The sequence below is a fragment of the Sorex fumeus genome, unplaced genomic scaffold, assembly GCF_029834395.1.
Source record: "Sorex fumeus unplaced genomic scaffold, SorFum_2.1 ptg000029l, whole genome shotgun sequence".
NCBI classification, from domain to species: domain Eukaryota; kingdom Metazoa; phylum Chordata; class Mammalia; order Eulipotyphla; family Soricidae; genus Sorex; species Sorex fumeus.
In genome coordinates this window covers 3,754,371-3,778,515 of record NW_026606086.1, presented here as the reverse complement: position 1 = coordinate 3,778,515, position 24,145 = coordinate 3,754,371, and the positions used below count along the sequence as shown (strand labels likewise).

General features: G+C 54.3%; 1 pseudogene; it reads right to left on the bottom strand.

Annotated features, from left to right (window-relative positions):
• Window positions 1–698: 698 nt before the first annotated feature.
• LOC130024602 (CAP-Gly domain-containing linker protein 1-like) overlaps window positions 699–24,145 on the bottom strand; it is a 58,263-nt pseudogene continuing 34,816 nt past the window's right edge.

The window sequence follows — 24,145 nt, the reverse complement described above, 5'->3', positions numbered from 1 at the left end:
ATGAGTCCTTCGTATGTCGGCTGAGTCGCAAGGGGCGTTAATGAATCCACATTTCAATCAAGCAACAAGAGGTTATCAAAAACAGGAAATATTGAATTCTGACTTTCTGTAAACTCTCTCTTCATCCTCATCAGCATATTGGCCACTTGCTGGGAACAAAGTACAGAATCAGGGAGAGCCTTTTTAGCAATGGGCGGATTTTAAAATGAAGCTAAAAGGAGCCCGGAAATCCAAAATTTAAAAATAAGACAGAAAAGAATGGAATAATAAAATAATACAAGATAGGCCCGAGACAGTATGGTGGGTAGGATGCTTGGCTTGCAGGTGGCTGACACAGGTTCAATTCCTGGCACCACATAGGATCCCTCAAACACTGCCAGGAGTGAGCCCCGAGCACTGCTGGGTATGCAGAGGGCGGGAGGAGGGAGAGGGCGAGAGAGGGAGGGAGAGTAGGGATGGAAAAGAAAAGATAAAGAACAGAAAAGAGAAAAGGAAAGAGGGCTGGGAGACAGCAGAGAGGCCAGGGGTCACGCCTTGCACGCAGACAGCCTCAGTTTGGTGGCCCCAGCACAGAGCCAAGAGCACTGCGAGGTGGAGCCCCAAACCCCACCCGTAGGAGAGAGGCCTCCCTTCCCGCCCAGGCTCAGCCTTGGCGCACTCGCCCTTGCTGAAGATCTAGGGGATGGTCCTGGACAGGCCTACAGCGTCATCAGGCCCTTGGCCACGTGGTACAGGCTCGTCTGGTCGCTGTCCAAGTAGCACTCCTGTGGGAGAGGGCCAGGCGCGTGGGCACAGGCTCTGTGAGTCAGCACCGAGGCCTCAAGGCAGCATCTCTACTGGGGGCGAGCACTGCTGGGCGGGCGAGGAAAGTCTGGCCTCCGCATGCCCGCGTGACCACACAGCACAACACGCTGGGCTTGCAGAAGGGCAGGCAGCCTCTCTCACATACAGCAGCGAGTGTCACAGGGGACAGCAGGAGGGCAGCCACGGTCTCGGAGAAGGGCCACAAGGTCCATTTAACACACAGACAGAAAGAAACATCTTTGGCCCAGAAAGAGCAAAGAGCACGCACGCGCCCCCCAGCAGGGTGGTTCAGCAGCGCTGACAGAGCACACACGGTCCCCAGCAGGGCCTCAAGATCACTCCTGTGCCTCAATCCCTTCATCCAGCAAGTGCAGAGAGCAGAGGAGAAAAATCACGCAACGCGCTTCACCTGCACTCCACCTGATGGGGCAGCACTGCTGGTGCCCGTCGCGGGACTCTCTTTTTATTTTTTTTCTTTTTGGGTCACACCCGGCAATGAACTGGGGTTACTCCTGGCTTGTGCACTCAGGAACTACTCCTAGTGGTGCTCCCGGGACCATATGTGATGCTGGGAATCGAACCCACATCGGCCACATGCAAGGCAAACACCCTACCTGCTGTGCTATTGGTCCAGCTCCTCATTGTGGAATCTTTGACACTGTCTAAGGCAGCGGCCAACAGGCGTACACCCCAAAGGCATGAGGACGAGGGGTGCAGACTGAGGGTGGGGTGGAGAGAGAGACCTCCCAGAGAGCCTGGCCCAGAGTGAGCATAACATCCACAAAGATCCCGTAGGATGTCTCTGCCAAGTCTGGGGTGCAGCCTTACACTTCAGTCCAAAACATACTGGTCAGGATGTCCAGAGCGGGAACTGTGTCTGCCTGCGGATAGCTAAGCCGGCTCCTGCCTGGCCTGCCGAGCCCTGAGAACCCAAACAAAACATTCATTTTGAAAAACGGCGTATTACTACAGAGACACTTCTAACAACTCCCACCCGGCGAGGCTCAGGGGATACCCCTGGCTCTGCACTCAGGAATTATTCTGGTGGTGCTTCGGGGACCATATGGGATGCCGGGGATTGAACCTGGGTCAGCTGCGTGCAAGGCAAATGCCCTCCAAATGTATATAGCTCCAGCCCTTGGAATTCCTCTTTAACAGCCACTAGGGTCATAACTGGTGGTGTGTGGGTCCCTCCTGTCCTGAACTCGGGGCTCCCCAGGTGATGTGGGCTCGGGGGCCTTTGTGGTTCAGGGTGGGAGAGAAGGCGTGAATGCAGCATCCACGGGGGGATGTGGGGCCTTTGGCTCCGACCTGTCTCGGGTCTGTCTGTTGGGATGGCCTTGCCCCGCCCACGCAGGGCCACAAGCAACCCTGGGTGTGACCGAGACAGCTCCTATCCTCAGCTGGGCTGACCAAGCCGCTTCCTCAACGCTTCCGCACTGCTGACTGGGAAAGGGAGCAGAGAGGCCGCTCCCAGACCTGCAATGGCTTGGATGGAAGGCGAACCCCTAGTCCTGTCACCACACAGGGGCAGGCAGGCCCCTGTCCTGTCACCACACAGGGGCATGCAAGCCTGTGTCTTGTCACCAAACAAGGCCATGCAAGCCCCTCCCTGCTTCATGACTGGGGTGGGGAGAGACCATCAGGGGAGCCCAGGAAAGTTCTGGATTCCACAGGCTGAAGCCCAGAGACGTGAGCAAACCCACAGGGAGCTGGGTGACAGCAGCCCAGAACCCAAGCGAGCCCCAGGTTCTTTCTCTTAAGGTGCAGCTGAGACCAACATGCCGAGGGGAAAGGGTGCCCGGAAATCTGGTGATGCACCTGCATTCTAGAAAGGTCGTGTCTTGAGACCAGCAGCAGCAGTACCACAAATCAACTCACACGCCCAAGGAATGCAGAGAAAAGCAGTCGCATCTCAAACACACCTGCACAAGCTTCCAATGGCAGAGGGCGCAGAGGGCGCAGACAGGCACTGGGAGCGTTGGGGCCGTGCACGGGTTCAGGCTGACTCCCTGGCTTGGCTCTGGGGGTGACACCTGACGGGGCTTGGGGGACCGTATGGGGTGCCAGGGAATGAACCCGGGTCTGCAAGGGACAAGGCAAGTGCCCTACCCACATTACTATCTCTCTGGCCCGGTACGCCGTTTTTTGAAGACATTATCAAGCCGATGTGTTTCCCCCTTGCATCTTCCCCTTCATTCCAGTATTTATTTTCCCTTTCCCTCCCTTTCTGGCTGAGGCTGAGGGTCGCACACTTTAGGTGGTGGTTACCCACTTGGGGGGGGTCCCCCACTCGGCCTGCCAGAACTCCAGCCATGCCTAATTTTCCCTATTTCCAGTGAAGAATGTGCCATAGGAAAAACAACTGGGTGAAAACTCAAATAAATCAATGCTTTTGGGTCTACAGATTATCTTAAGGGACTCAGCATGGAGAAACCTCACCCCACAGAAGAAAGAGCCAGAGTTCTGGCCCGGGCACCCCTAAGAGCCAACCTGACACTTTGAAAGAGAAATTTTTCAGAAGTGCTCCCTGTCATAAAGATAGTAAACAAAACATATAAAATCATATTTGCAAACAAAAAACAACCTTTCAGAAAGAGACAATATTTAAAAAAGAAAAACTCCGGGGGGCCAGATAGATAGTATAGTGGGAAGGTGCTTCCCTGGCATCAAAGAGTCAAATATGGACCCCTGAGGACCCCTAAGAGTAACCCCTGAGCATCACCAGGTGAGGCCCCATGCAAAAACCAAAGCAAAGCAAACAAATAAATATGTGCTGAAAATAACCAGTAGGAAACAGGCTGGGACGGGCGTGTGGGAGAAACAGAATTTCCCGCACACCCTGCACCCAGACCTGAGGTCACACTGCAGAACCTCAAGAGTTTGAATGAAAAATGTAAGCAATTTTATTTCTTGAAAATGAGAATGTAAGATTAGAGTCTTCAGGTCTTGCCAAGACTCAATCAATGGGAAAGGCGAGTCATGGAAACAAAATCACTCACAAAGGGCTAACTGGAAAAACGCAGTGAGATACTTGACTATTTCTGGCTGGAGCGGCCCTGCCTTCCACTCTCAAAGCTTCCTCCACAGTGAATTCAGGGTGGGACAGGCACAAGGACAAACATCGAACAGCAGCAGAGAAACACCAGAAATAAACACATTAAAGGACAATTAATTTTTGAGAGTTCAGTAAGAGCAACAACAGTTTTAAGCCAATTTGTTGGAACAGGAGGGTCTCCATAAGCAAGCGGAGCAGCGGCCCGAGAGACAGCACAGGGGAAGGTGCTGGTCTTGCACGCAGCCAATCTGGGTTCTAGCACCAGCACCACATATGGTCCCCGAGCATGCGCAGGAGTGATCCTTGAGCACAGAACCAGGAGTAAACCTTGAGCATTGCTGGGTGTGGACCAACTCCCATCTCTCCCCAAAAGGAAGAAACTGGACACTTCCAGGAATCACTAAAATGCCAGTGTGAGTGTCACCATCACAAATGAGGCAGAAACGAGTGTCAAGTTCAAAGGGCAAACACTGAACATACTCTGAAGGCGCCCTCCGACTCCATGGAGAGAAGATCCCCGTCGAAGGGAATGAGGTCCAGGCTGTACTCCTCCCTACGGATGAAGGAGCCCAGCACGCCCAGGTCCTTAAGCCGCTGCGCACACAGCAGGCTACGCCGGGACACAAACAAAATGTGGAAATCTCTTGTGGGGCCACGTCTGTCTTCACTGCAAGAGAAGGACCGTGCGTTGGCCCGAGGCCCCGACGCGAGGACTGCTCCCCAGGGCCCCACCTGTGCCTGACACACAGTGGGCTCTAAAGAGACGCTTATGAGCTAACCCCCCACTACTGACTCGGCCCAAGTTTCGAGTTTTCCTGCTCTCTTGATGTGATGCTTTTTCTGGAAACCGCTGACCTGTGCTCTGCCAAGGGGCAGTGCTGCTTCTCTTGGGCCATTGATGGGACATGAAAACTCTCAGGGTTGGGGCTGGAGCAACAGCGCAGTGGGTAGGGCGTTTGCCTTGCACGCGGCCAACTCGGATTCGATTCCCAGTTCCCAGCATCCTATATGGTCCCCTGAGCACCACCGCAGGTAATTCCTGAGTACAGAGCCAGGAGTAATCCCTGTGCATTGCCGGGTTTCACCCAAAAAGAGGGAAAAAAACCCCAAAAACCTCTCAGGGTTATTGCAATGGACATCTGTTTCTTGCAGAAAAAAAAATGTTTCTATTTAATCAAGCGATGTCTCTAGGAAAATAAATGGTTGCTTCACACCGTGCCCGATCTTGCGCAAATACCCTGCATGCTTTTAAGTCCGTCCGTAGGGGCCACGTCGATCAAAAGTAATGCAGACTGGGCTGGAGCACTTCCTCCATAGATGCTGCAGCATTAAATTTTAATCAGCTTCGTCTGACTTTCCTTATGAAATTTGAGCATATGGTATTCAGTACTTGAAAAAGAACCACTAGCTGTTTTTCTTTTTATAAAAAAATCTGGGTCCTTCTACTGAGACAGGCCGGAGCTTCCTACTGTCCTGAGAGAGAGGGTTTCTGTGGTTTACCCTGCCTCCCCAAGCCCCAATGCACAAAGTTTCCCATTCTCTATTTATAGTTTTTGGGCCACACCTGCAGGTGCTCAGGGATAACTCCTGGCTATGCACTCAGAAGTCACTCCTGGAAGACTTGGGGACCACACTGGGTTCCGAGGATCTATCCTTGTCTGACTGCAGACTATCCTACTCCTGACCCCCCATTCTCCTCCGACACACTCTCACATCTGTCCAAAGATCCACTTCCTAAAGCGCTGGCAAGCAAAGGTGTCCTGATGAGCACTAAAACCACTAGAGGAATGATTCCGTATGGACCATGTATCAGTTCTGAGATACCTAAGCACATTTTCAGCAATTATATCCATCAGTTCTAGCCGGGGTCTGATGAAAAAAATGATATTCTTAACATCCGCTGCTTGCAAGCGGCTTTCTTTGAGTGTGAACATTTTCTCCACCTCATGTTCTGAGGAAAGCACACATAGAAATGGTGAACAGAACCCCTAAAGCTTAGCAGCCGACCCTAACTCAGACATCACTGCAGGCAGCCAACCCTGGTTGGATTGCCGGCCTCCCACACCATCCCCAAACACCAACAAGAGTCATTCCTGAGTGCAGAGCTAGGGGTAAGTCTGAGCACTGCCAGGGGTGGCCCAAATAAAATAGACCAACAACAAAAACTCAGGTGTTCTAACACTCTCACTCCAAAGCACAGTAGACTTTAGTGTTGGGTCAGAGAATGCAGGGGTTAAGGTACATGCCTGACACATGACTGCCAACTTCGCCCCCTGGCACCACAAGGGTCTCAAGCATTGCCATGTGCATCCCAAGAGAGGCCACTAGAGTGGCCTGGGATATCCCTGCCACCACAGCACCAAGCCTCATCGAACTGCTAAGAATCACCTCCAGGAGGTGCCCTGGGACAGTGCTCAGGAGACCCGGGGCCAGGGAGATAGTGCAGTGGGTAAGGTGCTTGCTTTGCATTCAGCTGACACGGGGTTCTATCCCCAGCACCCCATACTGTCCACTGAGCACTGCCAGGAGTGATCCTGAGTGCAAAGCCAGGAGTAAGTCCTGAGCACTGCCTGGCACGAGCCCCCAAATAAAATTCAAAACCACTTTAGGATAAAAATTTAGATTCCCCAAAGCCAGGTGTATAAATTCAGGCTGAAGTAACCAATCCTGTGTCTGAAAAACTTGGAGCCACATGAAGTAACAATCAGACGACATGCCGCTCCGTCGAGGAGAAGAGGGGGGAGCACACCCACCCTTGAAAGGTCCACTGAAGGCTCCGATGCTGCCCGAGCCCCTGAGCTGCTTGTGCCCATGTAGCCGAGCAAATGCGGTGCCCGCAGCTCTCCTTGAGATGGGGACTTTTGTGCTTTCCTTTCTAATGTTGGGATGTGTGTAGGGGCTCTCTCTGTCTTTGGAGAAGCCCACTGTCTCTCCTGAAATGTTACTCTCTCTCCGCTCGTCCTCTTCCTAAAGGTCACCAAATAAAATGTTTTTTTTTACTTCAAATAAATAAACAAAAGGTCCACAGAAGATAAAACATTTACCACTCATAACAGCGTCAGTGATTCTAAAAACCAGACAGCTCTGCACACCACTTACTCCAGAAGTGGAACATCATATTACTCTTGCTAGAGTCCAGGATGACAGTTTCAAAAAAATAATAATAACCAAAACCTTTTTACCTTTAGAAGTGAGTACTGTGCAATCAAGCCAAACGGTCCTGTGAGATACTCATCCCAAACTATTGCCTGCGGGAGGGAAAATCATCCCATTCTTTTAGTAAAAGCAATTTCAGTAACGGCCAACAGCAAACAACAGTCATTTGCAAACTCTGGACAAACAAAACTTGCAGTTAGCAATAACTGACCACACTCATATTCCGTGGCCTGAAGAAAAACAGTGTCAGGGCAAGGGGTGCTACTGGCCACGGAAGCACATTCACTGTCATCCACAAAGAGTGTGTATGCAGTGTCCTGGGGTCAGACTGGGGTCATGAACCCCGTGGGTGAACTGCCAAGGAAACCGTTCAACACAGCATGTAATAGGCGTCACATAATCCAGCATCAATCAAATGAAAACCTCTCGTGTAGGTATCCCATAGGTATCTTAATTCTGAGAGAGTATTTGGAAAACTGGGACAGTGTCATGTGCCCCTGAGAGAGTCAGGCCTACAGCTGACCTTCGCCTCTACGTAGGCAAGGATGGTGTCACTGAGGGCCAGGACGAATGCCAAGCGGCCTGTGAGCATTTCGCCTGTGCGACACCAGGGTCCTTCTTCCTCATTTGGAGTAACTGATTGCGCGAACCTTGGAGGAACAGGCAGCTGGGAGAAGTGGTACCCGGGGTAGCATGCAGCGCCACCCCGCACACGGGGACAGCGGGGAGTGCCTGGACGCGGGGCTGTGCTCGTCCTGCTGAGATGGACTCGGGTTGCTCCTGTGTTCCTTCCCAGAGCCGAGCCACAGGTGCGCGGAGCGCAACACCCCCTCTCTCGGGGCTGCCGACACTGGGGGGCGCTCCCGGACCCAGAGGCCGCTGACCGCTCCGGCCCTCAGCTTGCTGCCCGCACACATGTCCAGGAACTCGTGCAGCACGTTCGGGTTCACCGCTGGGCCCCGCCACCACGTGAGGCTGCGGTCACGTGAAAAGTGACATCACACCCCCTCATCTCCCTCCATCCCGCTAGGGGCGCTGGGGGTGCCCCACCGAGCCAGGGCACAGGCCGCCGAGACTCAGTGCTCCCCGGGGGCTGTACAGACCCCCCAGACCCCCAGCAAAGCCGCGGCACAGCGCTGCCTCTACTCCCTCGGAGGGACCCTCCCGGGAAGCTGGGGGCAGGGGGACGAGGGCGCCCTGGCGTCATCTCCCCTGCACTGCCAGCTGGCCTTGCGAGGGCATGTTCCCCATTGCCCCGGCTCCTGGGAGCGGTCTCAGGGGGTCCTCGGGTTCCCCTGGCCATCGCCGGGTCCTGCCCAGTGAGGGACCCACCAGCAGCCCCAGCAGGCCAGTGAGCGGCTCGCTGCGCCCTCTGCTGGCCGCCGTGCGAACTGCACAGGTGCTGGACCCTGCCTGGCGCAGGTGTCCCGGCCCACACGCACCCAACAGCGCCTCGCTCAGGCCCGCGTCCCCGCGTCCCGGGGGTTCCCTGCCCGCCCCTCGGGGGCCGGCCCGTGGCTGCTGAGCCGCAGGAGGTGGGGCTGCCGTGCAGCGGTCCCTGGGGGGCCTCCAGCCGGATGCCCGAGCTCCGTGGCGCCTGGTTGTTTGGCGGGAGCCGGAGCAAGGCTGGCGCCTCCCAGTGGGCGACCCCCGGCGCCCGTCTCCCCGACGCGGGGTGGACCCCAGCCCCTGGCGCCCAGCGAGGCGCACCCCGAGGCCACGTGACCGTCTTTTCTGGGGGCGGGGGCAGCGGCGGACTGGTCGCAGGGAACGCAGGGCGCGCGAGTCCTGGGGCGCAGGAGTCTCAGTCCGGAGGCATCTGTCCGCGGGGCCCGGGCTGTGGAGGCTGCGGCAGGACTGGACGGTGGCCTCGGCATCCGGCCCCTCGGGCGGGGCGGGGACCCCTGGCGTGCGGCACGGGGGGGGGGGGCGGGGTTCTGGTCTGGTGGCGGTGGTATCGGGCTCAGGCTTTGAGCTCCGTGTCTCCCTCGTCGGGGGCGCGGGGCTCCGTGCGGTCTAGGAGATGGGGTCAGCGGCGGTCCGGGCGGCCCGCACATGCCGGCAGGGGACTGTCCCCGCTGAAGCGCCCCCACCCGAGACTCACCACGCACCCCCACGCCTGCTCGGGCTTGCCCTCCACTCCAGGTGGGGAAACTGAAGCTCAAAGGTACGTGAGGCATGTACGGGCTCGGCTTCTTCTGACCCCGAGGTCTGGGGTCTCTCCTGCATCCCCTTCTCCCTGAAGGAGTGGCCGGACCTGTGCCCCCAGGCCGCGGGGGCTGGTCATGGGGGGGGCACTTTCCTCTCCCCACCGAGCCCTGCTGCTGTTGCGGCTGGGTGCGAACCCCCGGGAACCCCCAGCCCACTGGGTCTCCTTGGACCCTCCGGCCACGGACTGCTGGTCGCGGGCCTTGCGGGTCCTCACGGCCCCTGGGGCCTCGACTTCCCTTCCTGTGCCAGAAATCAACCCAGAGAGAGGCCAGTGCACAACTGCCCTAGAACCTACGCTCAATGGCTCCCAGAACTATTGCGGGGGGAGGGTCCCAGGCTTTGATGCTTGCAGAAGTTTAGTGAAATTTTACTGACAGTGAGGGAGAAAAAGTCTTTCTTGGGGGTGGGGGCAGAGGGAGAGGCCCAAATGCCCAGGTGCATTTGCATGGCACATGACCCAACCTGAGTTCAATCCTAGGCTTCCCATAGGGACCCTGAGCTCCACCAAGAGTAATTCTTGAGTGCAGAGCCAGGAGTAAGCCCTGAGCACTACCGGGTTTGATCCAAAATAAGGGTGTTTGCCTTGCAAGCGGCCAACATGGCGACCCGAGTTCTCTTGAGCGCCCGGCAAGCTACCGAGAGTATCTCGCCCGCACAGCAAAGCCTGGCAAGCTACCCGTGACGTATCATATTCGATATACCAAACACAGTAACAATTGTCACAGTGGAGACGTTACTGGGCCTGCTCGAGCAAATCAATGAACAGTGTCAGTGACGGGGACCGTTGGGGCCATGCCTGGCGATGCTCAGGGACCACCCCTGGCAGACCCAGGGGGACCTTATGGGGTGCCGGGATTCGACCCCGAGTCTTCTGCACGCCAAGCAAGTGCCCTGTCTGCTGTAGTGTCTCTGGCTCCCAGACGCTTCTTTTAAAGAATCAAGAACATGGGGGCAGAGAGGCAGCACAGGGGTCTGCGCCACATGGTCCCCAAGCACTGCTGCAGCTGGGATGGCCCCCACGACTCGCCCGCCCAGGCTACAGCAGGGGCTTCAGGCGGGCCCCAGCCCAGAGGGCCCAGGTCACCAAGGTCTCTGTGACCCCAATGCGGAAGCAGAAGAGCCCCCAGCTCTGACCCCAGGGCCCCATGCCCCCTCATCTCCCACCGTCCCGCTAGGGGCGCCGGGGGTGCCCCACCGAGCCAGGACACAGGCCGCCGAGACTCAGCGCTCCCAGGGGGCTGTACAGAACCCCCAGACCCCCAGCAGAGCTGGGGCACAGCGCTGCCTCTGCTCCCTTGGAGGGACCCTCCCGGGAAGCTGGGGGAGGGGGGGACGAGGGCGCCCTGTCGTCATGTCCCCTGCACTGCCAGCTGGCCTTGCGAGGGCATGTTCCCCCCCCCTTGCCCTGGCTCCTGGGAGCGGTCTCAGGGGGTCCTCGGGTTCCCCTGGCTGTCGCCAGGTCCTGCCCAGTGAGGGACTGACCTGCAGCCCCAGCAGGCCAGTGAGCAGCTCGCTGCGCCCTCTGCTGGCCGCCGTGCGAACTGCACAGGTGCGGGGCCCTGCCTGGCGCGGGGGTCCTGCCCACCCGCACCCAGCAGCGCCTCCCTCAGGCCACGTCCCCGCGTCCCGGGGGTTCCCTGCCCGCCCCTCAGGGGCCGCCCATGGCTGCGGAGCTGCAGGAGAGGGCGCTGCCCGCGCAGCGGTCCCTGGGGGGCCTCCAGCCGGATGCCCGAGCTCCGTGGCCCCAGGTTGGTTGGCGGGGGCCGGAGCAGGGCCGGCGACTCCTGGCCGGCAACCCCCGGCGCCCGTCTCCCCGCGCGGGGCGGACCCCAGCCCCCGGCGCCCAGCGAGGCGCACCCCGAGGCCACGTGACCGTTTTTCATGGGGGCAGCGGCTGGCAGGCCGCGGGGAGGGGAGCGCAGGGCGCGCGAGTCCTGGGGGCAGGCTCGGTCCCCCGGCGCGGGGGTCTCAGTCCGGAGGCGTCTGTCCACGGGGCTGGGTGGCTGTGGCGGCGGCGGCAGCGGCAGGACTGGACAGCGGGCTCGGCGTCCGGCCCCTCCGGTGGGGCGGGGCGGGGCGGGCAGGGGCCCCTGGTGTGCCGCGCGGGGTCCAGTCTGGTGGCAGCGTCAGGCACAGGTTTCGGGCTCCGCCTCTCCCTCATCCGGCGCCTGGCTCCACGCAGTCTAGGAGATGGGGGTCAGCTGCAGCCTGGGCGACCCCCACGTGCCAGCAGGGGGCTGTCCCCACTGCAGCGCCCCCGCCCCAGACTCACCACGCATCCCCACGCCTGCTCGGGGGCACCCTCCACTCCAGGTGGGAAAAGCCCCAGCCCACTGAGCCTCCTAGGACCCGCCAACCACAGACTGCTGGTCGCAGGCCCTGAGGGTCCTCACGGCCCCTGGGGCCTAGACTTCCCTTCCTGTGCCAGAAATCAACCCAGAGGGGCTGTGTGTGGCATCACCCCCAGCCGCTTCCAGGCACAGCCCAGGTGGCCCCAGGGCCACGGACTGACCCCACAGAGCAGAAAATCACCGAGATCAGCCCCACGGCCCCTGGGGCACTGCTTACGACTGTCCCACAAAAGGAAGCAACTTAAGAAGTTATCCTTCGGAACAACTGGTAAAACACAAACCGAAAACACCCCCATAATCATTAAAAAGCAGGAAAACGCTTTGTTGTGTGGAAATGCCTCCATGTGTGGTCCTGTTCTGCTTCCGTGGCCGCTGTCACTGATCCACGCATTCAACACTGCAGTGACATACACACTAACAACACAAACACACACACACACACGCCATCGCAATCCACTCTGCGATAACCAGCTTGGCACACTGGATAGACAGCACTGTCTGGACTCGGCCAGCACTCAGCAGCTGCAGGGCTCTGTGTCCCCAGAGAGTTAGCTGTTAGCTGCATCCCTGTCCTTCCAGACCGGGGCTCTATCCCCAGGGCTGTTTCCCCAGCCCCCGGCCAGGGCCACTCCTGAAGGCGCCGGAGTTACCCCTCTTGCGGCCTAGGGCTCCCTGTTCTGAAGAAAAGACACGAATCAGACTGTGGGAAACTTCTCAGACTGTATCCCAGCAGGAGATACTCCCGGCTCAGTGCTCACTGGATGAGGCAGGAGCGCGGATGGAACCGAGTGCTGGCTGTGCGCCTGGCACTAGCCCCATGAGGTTTCCTAGCCCCCACTCAGATCTGAAATGCTACAGAATCTAACATCCGGGGCCAAAGCCCCCTGACCTCGGACCCAGGCACCCCTCAGAAACGCTCTATTCCTCACGCCTCCCTGGGCGGCCCGAGCAGCGGGGCTGCACACCGCATGGCCCTCCGCACAAGGCCTTCACCTCAGTTTCCCCGATGGTGTCCTGGCTCGAGCTCGCTTTAACCTTGGGCTGAAAGTCAGTGCCTGACATTTTCAAGTATTCTGACTTACACACAAAGGTCGCACCTTCGAAAACAGACACTTTTGAGATTTATTTTACTCAGCTAACCTATTAGTAAATGATGTCACTTCACTTACTGTTCTGGATGCAATAAATTTCATGTTCCTAGGAAAGAACATATACAAATGGTGAACAGAACCCCTAAAACTTACCAGCCGACCCAAACTTGGAGTCACTGCAGGCAGCCAGCCTGGGTTGGATTGCTGGCCTCCCACACAGTCCCAAAACACCAACAAGAGTCAATCGTGAGTGCAGAGCCAGGGATAAGCCTGAGCACTGCCAAGGGTGGCCCAAAAAAAAACAGACAAACAACAAAAACCCAGGTGTTGTAACACTCCCACTTCAAAGCACAGGATACTTTAGTGTTGAGTCGAAGAGTGCAGGGGTTAAGTACATGCCTGACACATGACTGCCAACTTCGCCCCCTGGCACCACAAGGGTCTCAAGCATTGCCATGTGCATCCCAAGAGAGGCCACTGGAGTGGCCTGGGATATCCCTGCCACCACAGCGCCAAGCCTCATCGAAGTGCTAAGAATCACCACCAGGAGGTGCCCTGGGGCAGTGCTCAGGAGACCCGGGGCCAGGGAGATAGTACAGTGGGTAAGGTGCTTGCTTTGCATTCAGCTGACCCGGGGTTCTATCCCCAGCACCCCATACTGTCCACTGAGCACTGCCAGGAGTGATCCTAAGTGCAAAGCCAGGAGTAAGTCCTGAGCACTGCCTGGCACAAGCCCCCAAATAAAATTCAAAACCACTTTAGGATAAAAATTTAGATTCCCCAAAGCCAGGTGTATAAATTCAGGCTGAAGTAACCAATCCTGTGTCTGAAAAACTTGGAGCCACATGAAGTAACAATCAGAAGACATGCCGCTCCGTCGAGGAGAAGAGGGGGGTGCAGACCCACCCTTGAAAGGTCCACTGAAGGCTCCTATGCTGCCCGAGTCCCTGAGCTGCTTGTGCCCATGTAGCCGAGCAAATGCGGTGCCCGCAGCTCTCCTTGAGATGGGGACTTTTGTGCTTTCCGTTCTAATGTTGGGATGTGTGTAGGGGCTCTCTCTGTCTTTGGAGAAGCCCACGGTCTCTCCTGAAATGTTACTCTCTCTCCGCTCGTCCTCTTCCTAAAGGTCACCAAATAAAATGTTTTTTTTTTTACTTCAAATAAATAAACAAAAGGTCCACAGAAGATAAAACATTTACCACTCATAACAGCGTCAGTGATTCTAAAAACCAGACAGCTCTGCACACCAGTTACTCCAGAAGTGGAACATCATATTACTCTTGCTAGAGTCCAGAATGACAGTTTCAAAAAAAAGTAATAATAAGCAAAACCTTATTACCTTTAGAAGTGAGTACTGTGCAATCAAGCCAGACGGTCCTGTGAGATACTCATCCCAAACTATTGCCTGCGGGAGGGAGAAGCATCCCATTCTTTTAGTAAAAGCGATTTCAGTAATGGCCAACAGCAAACAACAGTCATTTGCAAACTCTGGACAAACAAAACTTGCAGTTAGCAATAGCTGACCACACTCATATTCCGTGGCCTGAAGAAAAACAGTGTCAGGGCAAGGGGTGCTACTGGCCACGGAAGCACATTCACTGTCATCCACAAAGAGTGTGTATGCAGTGTCCTGGGGTCAGACTGGGGTCATGAACCCCGTGGGTGAACTGCCAAGGAAACCGTTCAACCCAGCATGTAACAGGCGTCACATAATCCAGCATCAATCAAATGAAAACCTCTCGTGTAGGTATCCCATAGGTATCTTAATTCTGAGAGAGTATTTGGAAAACTGGGACAGTGTCATGTGCCCCTGAGAGAGTCAGGCCTCCAGCTGACGTTCGCCTCTACCTAGGCAAGGATGGTGTCACTGGGGGCCAGGATGAATGCCAAGCGGCCTGTGAGCATTTCGCCTGTGCGACACCAGGGTCCTTCTTCCTCATTTGGAGTAACTGATTGCGCGAACCGTGGAGGAATGGGCAGCTGGGAGAAGTGGTATCCAGCGTAGCATGCAGCGCCACCCCGCACACGGGGACAGCGGGGAGTGCCTGGACGGGGGGCTGGGCTCCTCCTGCTGAGACTAACTGGAGTCGCCCCAGTTTTCCTTCCTAGAGCCGAGCCGCAGGGGCGGGGAGCGCAACGCCCCCTCTCTCGGGGCTGAGGGCACTGGGGGGCGTCCCCTGCCCCAGAGGCCGCCACCCGCCGCGGGGTTCAGCCTGCTGCCTGCACACTTGTCCAGGAACTCCCGCAGCAAGTTCAAGTCACCCGCTCTAAGGACAGGTGCGCGGCCTTGGCACCGCCCAGCCCCGCCGCCACGTGACGCGTGTGTCACGTGAACATCGTGATGTCACGCCGCCGCCAGAAGCTGAAAGCGCCTGGCGACCCCGCACCTCTTTCCTGTCTGGGGTTCCGCCTCTTGGTTCCGCCCAGCCCAGACCATCCAACCCCAGGTCTGAGGGTCCCACACGGCCCCGCCGCGGCCCGAGATCCCCCGGGAGCCGAGAACTGGCGTCAGAGACAGCAGCGCTGGTGCTAAGACGTTGGAGCGACCCCTGCCTGTCAGCCCCTGGACACCGCGGGTGGGACGCAGAATATTGGTTTTGTTTGTTTGATTGAAATAAAATAAAGGGAAGGGACCAGAGTGACAGCGGAACGGTTAGGGTGTTTGCCTTGCACACGGCCGACCCGGGTTCGATCCCCAGCATCCCATAGTGTCCCCCAAGCACCGCCAGGCATAATTCCCGAGTGCAGAGCCAGAAGTAACCCCTGAGCACCTCTGGATGTGACCCAAAAGCAAAATAAATAAATAAAAGAAACAAAATAACTAAAGATAAAATTGGTCCTCCTTCCGCTTACTGTGTCTGGCATATCGAACACATCACGGGGAGCTTGCCAGGCTCTGCCGTGCAGGCGAGATACTCTCGGTACCTTGCCGGGCTCTCCGAGAGGGGCAGAGGAATCGAACTCGGGTCGGCCATGTGGGCTGCGTGCGAGGCAAACGCCCTACCGCTGTGTTAGGCAGGATGTAGGGCCTTTACCTACCTCCCGCTTAAATGTCTCACCTTCCGGGGCTGGGGATAGTACAGGGATTAAGGCATTTGCCTGCGGGCGGGATACGCTTCATATGCTTCAGCCCCCGCAGCCCCCCAAAGAACGCTGATGATTAAGGCTCCGTTTGGACCAGGGAGAGGTGCCAAGCTTCGGAAGCTTCTGGAGCGTGGGAGCTGACTCCCACCACAGCTGCCAGGTGAGGCTCTGCTAGCATCGCTCACCAGCCCACTGCACTGCTGCTCGCTCAAAATTTCAAGATTGACTTAAATTTGTTTTTTCTTTTTAAAAATGTTATTTTCTTTGTGAAATTTTTAAATCCTAATGAAATAGAGTTGATCATGGTTGGATTTCAGTCATATCATGTTCCAACACCTGTCCCTTCACCAGTGTACATTGCTCACCACCAATGTTCCCAGTCTCCCTACGCCCCCAGGCAGGCAAGGCACCTCTCTCTCCCTCCTCCTTTCTGCAGTGCTCTCTCTCCACTCCCTCTCTCCCTCTTTCCTCTCTCCCCCTCTCTCTGACACACGCCTTTTGGTTTACAATACAGGGGGACCTTATGGGGTGCCGGGATTCGACCCCGAGTCTTCTGCACGCCAAGCAAGTGCCCTGTCTGCTGTAGTGTCTCTGGCTCCCAGACGCTTCTTTTAAAGAATCAAGAACATGGGGGCAGAGAGGCAGCACAGGGGTCTGCGCCACATGGTCCCCAAGCACTGCTGCAGCTGGGATGGCCCCCGCGACTCACCCGCCCAGGCTACAGCAGAGGCTGCAGGTGGGCCCCAGCCCAGAGGGCCCAGGTCACCAAGGTCTCTGTGACCCCAATGCGGAAGCAGAAGAGCCCCCAGCTCTGACCCCAGGGCCCCATGCCCCCTCATCTCCCACCGTCCCGCTAGGGGTGCCGGGGGTGCCCCACCGAGCCAGGACACAGGCCGCCGAGACTCAGCGCTCCCCGAGGGCTGTACAGACCCCCCAGACCCCCAGCAGAGCCGGGGCACAGCGCTGCCTCTGCTCCCTCCAAGGGACCCTCCCGGGAAGCTGGGGGCGGGGGGGGATGAGGGTGCCCTGTCGTCATGTCCCCTGCACTGCCAGCTGGCCTTGCGAGGGCATGTTCCCCCCACCCCTTGCCCCGGCTCTTGGGAGCGGTCTCAGGGGGTCCTCGGGTTCCCCTGGCCATCGCTGGGTCCTGCCCAGTGAGGGACCGACACAACAGGATGGTTGTGATCGTGATCGTGAGCAGATTCCGATTTTTTGGGTGTGGAGGGGGTCATACCGAGAGATCTCAGGGCATCCTCCTGGTTCTGCACACAGGAATTACTCCTGGCAGTGCTTGGGGGACCATATGGGATGCCAAGGATCGAACCCAAGTTGCTCGTGTGCAAGGCAAACGCTCTCCACGCTGGAATGTCGCTCCAGTCCCACATTCCCATTCTTTGGTCAGGACTATCCAACTAGCCTGAGCCATCAGATCTGAGGCAGGAGGGGAGGGCAGCTTCCTTGGCGTGTTCCTGACACAAGCCTGGTACATTGCACAATCACCTGGCAGCTTTTCCTCGAGTGGGCATGTGTGGCAACCCCTACATGGACACGGCCAAACAGACCCCGGCAGCTGCTGCTGCTGACCAGTCCTCACGCCTAATTCCTTTGGTCTCTTCTCAGCTCTGACTTCTACCGTGCAATCCACAAGTGGCTGGAGGACATCGGGCCTCTTTACCGATGCCCGAGTCACAAATACGTGGGCCCCTTTAAAGCCACACGCTTTAGACTTGGTGTCATGAGGAACAGCAGAGGGAGGAGAGCCGGAAGGGAGGTGTCCGGGGCCAGAAACCTTTCCCAAGGGATCACACTATCCAGATTCTTTCCTTACGACTTTCATAAGAAATAAATCTCAGTCATGATGCAAATGCCTTAAAGTGTTACTGGGCAGCCTTTCAAAATGCAAATAACAAGAACCAAATATTAGAAACAAGAAGAGAAATGCAACTACAGCCAGGAGAATTAAATTGGCACTGAAGTTCTTTGTTGTGGTTTGATCTAAAAGGGTGCGTGTGTGTGTGTGAATGTGTGTTGTGTGTGTTGTCGACAGTATTTTACGAAACAAAAGCAAGACACAGAGGGACGAAGGCAACCAAAAAATATATATACAACGACTTGGTTTACTAAAAAAAATATGAAATTTATTATAACGTGGATAGAGATTCTTTAGTCTTTCCATCAAAGACACACAGATAGAGCAAAGGAAGCAGGAGTGGGAGGAAAAAGAGAGGGTGAGGTGAGCACGGCAGCGCGTGAGCTCGGAGACAGCCAGACATCAGCACCCACAGTGAGCTCAGGACCACGGAGGCTGCCTCCCGGCCCCGCAGAGTTCCTGACCAAAGCCCGCACCTGACATTCTGGTTCTGGTATCTGTCCTTGGCCGTCAGGGAAGTGGGGTACGCCGCACAGGACCACCCCGCCCCCGTCTGCTCTGGGCTTTAGCAGTGGTCTGAGCAGGGCAGGACTGGCCCTGCCTTCCGCAGCTTGACCTGTTTTCAACCTGTCTGAAAAGCTAACTTGGAGACAAGCTCCCGAAAGAAACGCTGACTTTCACAAAGTGCAGAGACACACCTTTGGCACACATCGCGTGCAGCTAAGCTGGAGATAACAACAGTCTGGGGAAAACCCGCAGCAAACCCAGGGGCTGGGTGAGTGTAGCCGACATCCTCGCTCAGAGGCAGCAGTTCTGCGCCTCCATGTGGGAGCCCAGGATGGAGAGAGCCTCCGCCATCAGGACTGCACGCCAACAAGGCCCTTGGGGGCAGGCAGCGGTTTCTGCATGAACCCAGGGAAACTGGACCTAAACCCTTCTAGGCTTTCAACCTGAGAGCAGAGCAAATTCCTTTTAGCACTTTATGTACCATCACACTCAGACCTACATCTAAATCCTTTACAATCTCTACCTGGCGATGAAGATTCTGGGATTAGCTACAATTGAGTTGTCTTCAGATTTCTGAATCAGACACAACTTGCCATGATTAATGAGAAGAAACAGTTCAATATTTGTTTTAAAATTTTTTAATAGTTTTAAAATGTTTTACTCCCACAAAAAAAAATAAAGTCATCATTTGTTCCGTAGATTCACTGAAAGTTTTTTCCTTCGGGGTGGATGGGTGCACACCTGGCCATGCTCAGCGTTTACCCTGGCTCTGGGCTCAGGCTACCACATGGGGTGCCAGGGATTGAACCCAGCTCAGCTGTGTACAAGACAAGATAGTACCAGTTCTACGACTTCCCCGGCCCCTGAAAGAGTGACTTTCCATGGATGGCTGGATAAACATTCCTGGGACATAGGGGGAGAAGGGGAACAGAGGTGATGAGACAGCAGAGGGAAATGGACAAGTGGTTAAATGGGTCATTTATTTTTTAAAATTTATTTGTGTATTTATTTTTGCCAGGGGTCACGCCCGGCGATGCACAGGGTTACTCCTGGCTCTGCACTCAGGAATTACTCCTGGTGTTGCTCAGGAGACCATATGGGATGCTGGGAATCGAACCTGGGTCGGCCGCGTGCAAGGCCCTACCCCGCTGTGCTACCCGCTCCAGCACTAAGTTGCATGCCAAGACGAGTGTGTTAAAAAAACAAAACCAAAATGAAACAAAAAACTGCTTCCCATTCTGACGGATGGTTCCTCCTCAAGCCAGGGGCGCCAGCCTTGATTCTGGGGGGCTGTGCGTTGTGGGGAGCGCGGGGGAGGATGGGACTCTGGTGTCTTTGTGCCCCCAACTTGGGAGTTGTCTCCTGCAAATAGCACCAGGGATGAACCGACCATTTGGGACCAGCTCTGGGGGCTGAAAGGATGAGCTGATAGAAGGAGCTGAGATGGGCGGCAACCGTGGACGCGCAGCAGACCCCGACAATTGCCACTCAAGAGTACAGAGGAGGGGGTCTCCCCGCAACCAGAACTGACGGTGGGGGTGGGGTGGGGGGTGCGCTGTGTCACAGGGAATTACAGCACAGTAGATTTCATGGGAAACGCATTTCCCTTCCTTGTGTCCTCCATCTTCGGTAGCCTGGCAGTGGGCTGGCCTTGGGGATACTCCTGGCTCTTTGCTGGGGTCTGGATGGAGGCAGGGAACTCTGCCTCCTGCAAAGCCTGTGCTCCCTGTGGCCCCAGACTTCAGAGCAAAGCTCAGATATGCTTAAGCCCATCTGCCTTTTTCTTTTGTTTTGGGGACATACCTGGTGATGTGAGGGGCTTACTCCTGGCGATGCATTCAAGCATCACTCCTAGAGGGAGGAGGGTCCACCTGGGATGCCGGGGATCAGGGATCGACCCTGGGTTGGCCTCAAACAAGGCAAGTTCCCTGCCCGCTGTGCTATCCTGCACTTCCCCTATTTGTCCTTTTCATTCTGACTTTCGTTTGCATTTCTGCAGGAAGTTCAAATTCTGGGCTTATCTGCCCCACCTCAGTTCAAGATTTTTTCCATCCTGTTGAATTATGTCTTTTTCTCCTGATACTCTGGTTGAAGTTTTTGTTCTCCTTAGTCATAACAGTAAATGCAGAAAACGAATCTGTAACAAGATAGTTCTTTTTTGTGGCACATTTGGCAGTGTTCGGGGCTTACTCCTGGCTCTGTGCTCAGAGAGCAATCCTGGCGGTGCTCGGGGAACCATACGGAGTGCAAGAATCAAACATGAGTTAGAGAAACAGCAAGGCAAGAGCCCTCCCACTGTGATATTGATGTCGGTGGGTCCCACGGGTGACTTATGTGAAGCGGGGAGGAGAAAGACGGTCACTTTCTCCCCAACCACCTCTGCCACCGGGGACCCAGGGTTACTGGGTTCTTGTCTCACCTTGCAGAAAGGAATTTCAGGAGTAGACAAGCAGTGAAACAAATAGATTTTATTTGGAGGATTTTTGGAGAGGGAGAGAAAGGAATAAGTAGATAAGCGGGGGAATGGAGAGTAAGAGAGAGAGAGTAATGCGTCCAGAGAGAACGCGGGCTTCTCCGAGGGTGGAGAGAGCCCTACACACATCCCAGCATTAGACACGAAAGCATGAAACTACACATCTCAAGAGGGGAGATGCGGGCGACACATGCGCTCGGCCACGTAGGTGCAAGCAGCACATGGGCTCCTTTGTTCAAGGTGCCTTTATAGGGTTTCTCCAACCTGCCCCCACATGCGGCTTCTTCCCAGGTAAAAGTCTGTTGCTAAAGAGGTTACCAGGGAGGTCCAAAAAGAGGAATTTCATGGGGAGGCGGCCTATATCCTCAGGGTCTGCTGATGGTCTTATCAGGCCTTTGTTTTCTGTATCCACAAGGTGGGTCATTCCTAGAATTCTTCTTCCATGAAACTTTGTTTCATTGCAAAGGGCCTTTCCTTATCTACCTGTCTACATCAAATCCCCCCTAGAGATGCCACCATCTTGAATCTTTAAGCGAGAATGGCAGAAGGTCCATCTTCTGGAGCTGCTTCATGCTGACAATGGGGGGCTGGCCCTGCCTAAGCAGGGGGTGAAATCTCATGCTACTTCAGCTTTTTAGTGGCCCTCAGCAATGAATTGGTTGGGTTCCTGAAATTATTTGAAAGAAAAGATCAGATCGATTAGACTGAGGGATATCACTTTGAAATGGTTAGACCCTTGGAGGAGTAGAAGGTCCTTTCTGACCCAGTAAGGACAATGTTGTTTGCTGTCTTAAAAAACAAGAGTTAAAACAACAGAAAGCAAAGTGACATAATGCTATACCCATATCTATCACTAAAATAATGGAAAGGAATAACTCTACCCGCAGGTTTGGTTGATAGAGAAATGACTTCCTGTGTCCAGATTTTTCTACTGGACACAGAAACACCAAGCCGTTCTCTGGCTTTCTCAGTACAGATAGGAAAAGCTTCTGCCCATACACTGAAGCTCTCAATGAGAACCAACGGGTATTTATACCTTGAATGTATGAGCATTTGATCACCTGCATAAGGTCAAGCCGCTGACCCTCCTCTAAGTTCCTTGATGCTGAACAGGTGTTAGGAGAGGAGGCTCAGGAGTTTCTCTAGGTTCATTAATGGCACAGAAAGCACAGTTCTGAATTACTTCTACCTTACTTGCTGTTCAGTTCCTTTCCATGGAAGATGGTTTTCACTGGTGTTAAAGCATAACCATTTAATAATATTCCACTGCAGACCAAAATACAAAGACAGTCTACAGAATGGGAAAGGATATTCGTCGAATACACATCTGACAAGGGGTTGATATCCAGGATATACAAAATACTGGTTAAACTCCACAAGAAGAAAACATCCAACCCCATCCAAAAATGGGGCGATGAAATGAACAGAAACTTTCTCAAAGAAGAAATCCGAATGGCAAAAAAGCACATGAGAAAATGCTCTACATCATTAATCATCAGGGAGATGCAAATCAAAACCACAATGAGATACCATCTCACACCTCAGAGACTGGCCCACATTCAAAAGAACAAAAGCAACCGATGCTGGCGTGGATGTGGCGAGAAAGGGACACTCCTTCACTGTTGGTGGGAATGTCCACTGGTTCAGCCCTTCTGGAAAACAGTATGGACGATTCTCAAAAAATTATAAATTGAGCTCCCATTTGACCCAGCAATACCACTCCTGGGAATATATCCCAGAGAGGCAAAAATGTATAGTCGAAGTGACATCTGCACTTGTTTGTTCATTGGAGCACTCTTTACAATAGCCAGAAACTGGAAGAAACCTGAATGCCCAAGAACAGATGACTGGTTAAAGAAACTTTGGTACATCTACACAATGGAGTACTATGTAGCTGTTAGAAAAGATGAAGTCATGAAATTTACATACAAGTGGTACAATATGGAAAGTATCATGCTAAGCGAAATGAGTCAGAAAGAGAGGGATAGACATAGAAAGATTGCATTCATCTGGGGGATATAAAGTAACAAAGTATGAGATTAATACCCAAGAATAGCTGAGATCAGCACCAGGAGGATTACTCCATAACTTAGAGGCCAGCCGGGTATCCTATAGGAAAGGGCAGTTCAGATAGAGAAGGGAGCACCAAATAAAGGGTGTTTGGAGGATCCTCCCAGGAGGGGAGATGCATGTCAAAAGTAGACTATGGACTGAACATGTTTGCCACTCAATGCCTCTTTTGCAGACCACAATACCCAAAAGGAGAGAGAGAACACAGGGGATTGCCCTGCCACAGAGGCAGGGGGAGGATGGGGGGATGGGGGTGGGGGGATATTATCCATGGTCGTGGAAAATGGGCACTGGTGGAGGGATGGTTTTCTGATCATTGTATAATCGAAACCCAAGCACAAAAAATTGTAAATCTACAACTGTACCTCATGGTGTTTCCCAAATATATATATATATATATATATATATATATATATATTCCACTGCATTGGTCCAGGAGTTACCAACTTTCCTTGTTGGGTAAATCATCCACCAACTTCCTTTTGAAAATCTCTAATGTCCACTATGCCCACTGTTCCTCTTCTGCAGAACATTCTGACTTAGAGGAAATACTCTCTGGTGTTAATCCCATGACGCAACAAAAATTAAGAGCTGTTAACATCCTTGTTCTCTGCAAACGATTGTTCACAGAAAATGAGATGCAATACAAAAAGTATAGAAAGAATATTCACAGTATTTTAGAACTAGATATTAATCCATTCTAATTGAACCAGTTTAGATGCTTTCCTCGACACTGTGGCCAATGCACAGGCTGGGGGAAAGCAATTCTGTACTTTGAGATGAGCTTCACCCTAGTAAAGCTCTGGCTTCCAATGCTCTGATCAGACTAGTAACAGCATGTATAACATTGAGTTCCTTTACACATTAGGCTGTTTACCTACAGAGAGTAAACCAAGTTTTATCTAAATTTCCCAAAGAGGGGTACCTTTTAGATCAAGATGAAATACATTTCTTCAATCACCTCTGTAGAATTAGAATCTGATTCTTGCAAAAAGCAAGTTGCAGAAACATGGTTTTCTCTCCACCTTCATTTTAAAACTTTGCAAGATAGTTTAACAAACCTGGCTTGTTCTTTTGCATAAACACAGTAAGCTTAGAGAACTCTCCATTTGGGATACCCCATTATTTACTGAGAAGTCCTGGGGATCGGCTAAAGACAGGAGACACACCAAGAGTGGCATTAATCTGATTTGGCACGTCAGAGCTACCCAGGCCTGGCCAGAAGATGTCCCGCGATGAACTGGATGGATGGCTTTGAGCCTTCAGGTTGACCTGGATGTAGCTTTGGCCCTCATTTTCCACAGAGATGTCCTGGCAGAAAGGAGTCCATCCTATCCCTTCTTCAGGGCTGGGAGAAATCCTGGTTTCCAGGTTTTTCCTTGACGCTGAGAGTAGGCCCAGACTGAATTAGTCATTGCAGAGTCCTGGATTCCTCATTCTCCACAGCAGTGATGATTTCCAGTCTTTCCT